The sequence below is a fragment of the Mus caroli genome, chromosome 4, assembly GCF_900094665.2.
Source record: "Mus caroli chromosome 4, CAROLI_EIJ_v1.1, whole genome shotgun sequence".
In the NCBI taxonomy this organism is placed as follows: Eukaryota; Metazoa; Chordata; class Mammalia; order Rodentia; family Muridae; genus Mus; species Mus caroli.
Window position 1 is genome coordinate 85,259,548 of NC_034573.1, and position 6,447 is coordinate 85,265,994.

At 31.4% G+C, this 6,447-nt stretch overlaps 1 non-coding gene across 1 annotated transcript; it reads right to left on the reverse strand.

Moving 5' to 3' along the window:
* Nucleotides 1-5,487: 5,487 nt before the first annotated feature.
* LOC115030932 lies at nucleotides 5,488-5,595 on the reverse strand. Its single transcript, XR_003836531.1, has one exon. It is a non-coding gene; the product is annotated as a U6 spliceosomal RNA (small nuclear RNA).
* Between the last annotated feature and the right edge of the window lie 852 nt (nucleotides 5,596-6,447).

Here is a 6,447-nt window from a genome sequence, read left to right on the forward strand (position 1 = left end):
TTGTAGACCAGGCTGGCCTCGAACTCAGAAATCCGCCTGCCTCTGCCTCCCGAGTGCTGGGATTAAAGGCGTGCGCCACCACGCCCGGCTTAAAACAAGTCTTAACAACCTGCGAACAATCTATGAGTTTTCTATATTATCTCCAACACTCCGATTCCCATTCCACATTTCTCCTTCACATTTGGTGAAGCTTGACACTCATCATATCCTACTTATCACTCCATCCTTTTGCAGTTTTGTTCTTCATGTGTGCTCTCTTATAAATATTACCTTGTTTTTGCATTCAATATCATTTGTGTTTTTAAAAACATAAGACAAAAAACGTGGAGGCAGAATTTTTAGGAATGGTAGAGGATGACTTCTAATGGCTCAAAGAAGAAAAGAAAATTGATAAATATGTATTCCCCTTTCTCATCTTTTCTAACATTTTTCATTCAATTTCATTCAATCAATCTTTCCATGTGCTATCATTTTCATTTGTCATTTAAACATGTAAAACAATAAGTAGTTCAAATATACTGATCGAAATTCATGCTCAGCTTTTTTTGATCCATACCTTTTGCTATAAGATGAACTACTGTTTGTGCAGGTTCATGACAATGGTAGTTCCTTTGGTAGCAATAATGTTGCAGAAAATTTATTTCTCTCCTCTATACTGCCTTGTGAATACATTTAAGTGCCCAGAAAAAAAAAAAAAGAGTAACCTCAAACCCCTCAACTTAATCTAACCTGTAATGTCCCTTGTGTCCTACAAGGTAACAAATACACATACTTTAAGCGATTAGGAGGAGTGTGTTTAGAAAAAGATGCAGGATCCTGTCTACTGAAAGATAAACTGACAACTCCACAGTTAACTTCATCAGGACTGCCTTTCTTTCAAAGTGACTTCTCCATCTCCTATTTTCACCTGGAATGCATGAGGTTATAATTGCTCTGTGTTCTAGCCAAGACTTGTTTATTACCAGTTGTTTTCATAATAGCCATCCTAGTGGTTCTAAGTGTTATCTCACTGTGATTTTGATTTGCATTTCCTAATGACTAATGATGTTGACAACCATTAATGTGCTCACTGACTGTTCTTATACCTTTTATGAAGACATGTCTCTTCAAGTGAACAAGGGGGTGTGGTAATGATTTATTGATTACAGAATTATTGAACAGTCATTGTTTTTACATAAGGGTAAGACAGTAAATATTTCAATTTGATTCCTTTGGTATTTAACAGCATGAGATGAATTTAAATATTAGCATACATAAAGACATTGTTTTGAAAACTTAATAAATATCATTGTATCAATAAATAGTAAATGCTATTCTAATTCAAACTTAATATTCATGTAAATTTCTTAAAGCTTTTAATTATTACATTTCTAAAATATTTTTAAAATGATATTTGTATATGTTCCTGACAGCATGTTCGTGTGTGCACATGTGTGTGCGTTAAGCACTTATTTTTAAATATAACAGTGTTTTGTAAAAGAGCCTGGCATATGTTTAAAAAATACATACCAAAGCTGTCTTTTAAAAGTTGGTATGAGTCGAAGTCTTATGATACTTATCTAATAATAAGCACTGAGATATTCTTAGGCAAAGTCTAAAAATGAAGTGAGTGCCTAAAAACTGTAAGCAGGTTGGCCTATAATACAGATTTCAGGAAAAAATACTAGATTACTTTGTTACAGTTTTTAAATGACTTCTAATGTGAGAGATATTTAAATTTATTGATAATGACTCTTTAAAAATATTTTATAATTTTACTATTGATTTTTAGAGTTTATTAATATTGGGTGAGATAAGAATATTTGTAACATGGTTATATAATGTAGTTTGGGCTGATTACTATCCTTGGTCATTCTACAAAAAATTACCGAAGTGTTTGGATTGTGTGTGTGTGTGTGTGTGTGTGTGTGTGTGTGTGCCACCAAACTTGACTGAGTTATTAGAAAGTTTTCCTAAAATACTCTGTTAATTTTCTAAAGTATTGTAATTGTTTAATATTCTATTCTCAAATAAATAAAATGGAAAATAGCATTTTGTTGTATGTATTTTAAATTTATTTAAAATTTTATTAATTAATTTATTTTTTCACTCCATATTTTATTCATCCTACCCCATCCATCTTCTACAGTACAGCTTCAAATTAGGGATAATAAAAACCTCCAGAAATCCCTTTATTGTTGAGTGTACTTTTAGTTTTAGCAATCCTGGGTTGTTTTCCTTTGTTTTGCTTTTTAATTTTTCCATAAGAAACTAGTTATTGGCTTTTCAAAATCTATAAAGAATACTGTGGAAATTTCATTAGGTATTGCATTGATCCTGAAGAATGCTTTTGATAAAAATGGCTATTTTTTACTATGTTAATTCTACTGATGATTAAGCATGGGGTATTTTTCTATTTTCTGATATCTTTGTCAATTTCTTTCTTTATGTATCTGAAGATTTTGTTATACAAGTCTTCTGTTTATTTGGTTAATGTTACCCCAAGATATTTTATTTTATTCATAACTATTTTGAAGGGTGCTATTTCCTTGAATTCCTTCTCAATCCATTTGTTACTTCTCTGTAGAAGGGCTACGTTTAATTTTTTGAGTCAATCTATATCCAAACATATAGCTAAAGGTGCATATCAGCTCTAGGAGTTGCTAGTAGAATATTGGGATCCCTTATTTATACTGACATATCATCTGCATACATGATTCTTTAACTTTATACTTTTCAATTTATAACCACTTGATTTCCTTCGATATTTTTTTATTGTACTAGCTAGAATTTCTTCTATTATCCCTGAGGTCAAGTCCTAAGTCATAGTTTTCAAGCTCAATCATTAGGTTTTCACTTTATAGAAAAATGTTAATTTTGCTGATTATACCTTTTGCTTTATATTTAATTCTTTAATACAGAAATTAAATATACATTGCCTTGATTTTTGTTAAAATGATGACAGTTTGTACATATCATTTTATTAAAGAGCATGTAAATTGAGAACAGATGATCTTTAAAGTATCTTTTTAATTGACCAGATATTTCCATCATTTTATTCTTTGAAATGAAACACTTTTACACTGTGATTGATATTGTTGTCTCGTTTTAAGTCTATATCTGATTATGTCTCAGTCTGAATTTTAAAAAGATTCATTTTATATTTACATTACTCTACCGTTTTAACATGTGAGAAATTACAAACTCTATCAACCATGAATGTTGTGAACTTAGAATCTTGCTCAGTTTTCACATTTCTGTGTTTCATTTGTTTTAGGCTTTATTGCTTCTGATTTGTTATCTTTTCCTTGTTGTTATGAATGGTCTTATCAGAATTTACTTGAAAGACTGTATTTATGTAATTTAAACTATTGTTATATTCATCTTCTGCTTGAGGAACCAGAAATGAATCAGAGTAGACAAATGTGTCAATTAAGACATATTGTCTCAGGACACTTTGTCATGGGATGTGGTGATATTTTTCCTATGTTAAGCACCTGCATTTACTAGTTCATCTCAGTTTGAGAACAAGTTCTGAGACTGGAAGTGAATGCATATTATACACAAATCTTTGTTTGGTTCTTTCTTGTTTGGAGCATCCAAAAAATAAAGTTAGCTATATTTTCTACTTCTATATCGCTTCAAAAGTCTCATGGTACTCATTGGAATACCATGTTTTCCATAATTCCTAAGAAGAGAGAGGTAACAAAAATTATACTGTTGCTTATTTTATACATGTAAGTACATACATAGATACATACATACATGCATACATATACATACACACACAAACACACATACATACATAGGTATAGGTATAGATACAAAAAAATTACCTGATTTTATTTGATGTTAATTAGATATTTATGAATAGTGCAAAGTGTTTACTAAACTTAATATTATAAAGGAACATTGATATTTAAAATCTACTTTAACAGTGTTTAGAGTAATGTTTTAGAGCATGTTAAGAATACATGCTACTCAATCAGAATATTGGTTGAAATTTGTAATGCCACAGCCATCTGTCTCACCAGATCCAAAGAATCTAATGCCATCATGTGACTTTGAAGGACACTAAGCACATGCTCGATCCACATTCATACATTTAGCCAAAGCATCAATATGTATAAAATGTAAAAAGAAAAATAAAATTATGATTTATCGATCTGTGTTTATGTGTTATCGCCAAATGAAACCCTTAGAATTTATAGCCCTGTCAGATCTCTATTTCTATATATGGTATGACATTATTTTTACTAAAAACATTACAAGAAAATATGAATTTTATGCATATCTTAGTTGGCATTCAAATTTGAAATATGTGTTTATCAAAATATTTATATGTATATATGTAAATATATGTCTCTATATATGTATATATATATATGTGTGTATATATATATATATATATATATATATATACATTGATAAAAGCTGCTTAGTGTGTATGTTGCTTGTTTGTATATTTTCAATGACTGACCAATTGTTTTTTAAAAAAAAAAAAAAAAAACCAAATGCAGTGTTCTCCTGTTCTTGACATTTCCTATTTCTCTGTAGTTATTTGCCAAAATTTGAGGCCTGGTGGGCTATCTCTCTTCTACCCCATATCAGGTATACTTTTATTATTCTTGCTCAGCTCATACGTAAGCAGTCATATTGATCAGACTCCATGTGTTTGCCTTCTATCATTCCTAGAAAACACAATTCCACTCAATACTGCCTTGTCTTCTAGCACTTTTCGATTTTCTGCAATGTTCTCTGAGTCTTAGCTATGGAGTAGGTTGTAGATGTATCCACTGGGACTGAGCTTCACAACTAAGCTTTTTTTTTTTTTTTTTTTTTTTTTGGATATGGTATTCTATACTGATTTTGGGCTGTGGGAAAGAGAAGTTTCCTATTTAAGATTCAACACTAAATGTAGAATTTAGTATTGTATTAGTTTAATAAAATAGTATTTGTGGGTTCTACTCCAATATCAATGACTTCATTACCACTTCAACTCTCAGGTACGATTTCACTTTTCTTTGATAAGTCTTAAGTTTCATTAGAGAGCTGTTGGTTATCTCAAAGGTATAGGACAAAACCCTTAATGAGATGGTACCATGCCAGTCATTGTTGTGGTTAATAGGCATCAGAGCTGGCAGGACTCTTGGTTTCATTCCCCCTTTGGGAGTTCACATAGTACCTTCCGGTACCATAAAAGTGGCTCCTTAGGGCAAGACTTTCAGGTCATTTCTAGCTCAGGGGCCTCTGAGGTAAGTGTTTGATGAAATTGTGTCTTCACTACTGGAGTCATACATTCCACCCCTCAGGGACAATCAAAGGCAATAGAAATAAACTGTAATGTAATGGCAAATGCTTGTACAATTCTGACCAACAACTCAAAAACTGAATCCTCATGCTGTGTATTGAATTTCCTTGTTAGATTATCTAGACACTGAGAGGGAGTATTGTCATCACAACTGGGGAATTTTCACTAAACTACATATGCATCTTTAAAGGCTGACTGAAAATATGAAATGTTTCATGAATTTTCAGGTCACCATTGTCCAGGGTCAGGTTAATCTTCTCTGCATTATTTAAATTTTAGAATACTTGTTGACAAAGCTGGCACAAATAGTGAAGATGTTTTTTAATTATTATAATTAATTATTTGGGACCTTCACATATGCATTCAGTGTATTTTGATCATATTGCTCACCCACTTCTCCAATTCTTACCAGGTCTACCACCATTCTCCAGCCTATTACAGCTCCAAATCCACCTTCCAGCCATCCTAAATTATTTTAACCCATTTCTTAAAGATGAAGAGGCAATTTGTTTAACTAAATACTTATGTTTCTGAGGGAATAACTGGAGAGTGGTTTAATATTTGCTGTTGTTTTTGTTTTGTTTCATTTTGATTTGTTGTGAGAGAACATGTCCTTATGAAGCCTAGGAAGCTGAGCACTCATTACATAGTCCATGTTGACCTACAATTGATGCTTCTCTACCTCCTACTATCAAGTGTTTGGGTTGCAAGCCTGCACTTTCAATCCCAGCTTAACATAAACCACATATGCAAGAGACATGTTCAACAGAAATTTGTAAAACAATTGCCTAGGAAAAGGTTCAACTTTTCCTTTACAGGTAAATATTTATTAAAAGGCTGTCTTGTTTGAGGAACCATTCCTATCATATATTTTATATGTTTTCTGTTAATATAAGTGTTAAGATTAATAACAAAAGTCAGAATTAGTGACATGATCCTTCTTTTTGAGGCCAGCATTATTAATATAGACAATAAACAACTTCTTTACTCAGTAATCAAGTACATATCGAACATCTCTCAAAGACACTGGTATAATTTATATACATCAAGAATAAATATGAATTGTTTCTGTTGTCGTATGTCTTGTAGGAGACATTATGAAGTTTGAATATAAGTATTCAGTTAATTATCATTCAAAATAAATACTATAGGAAAAG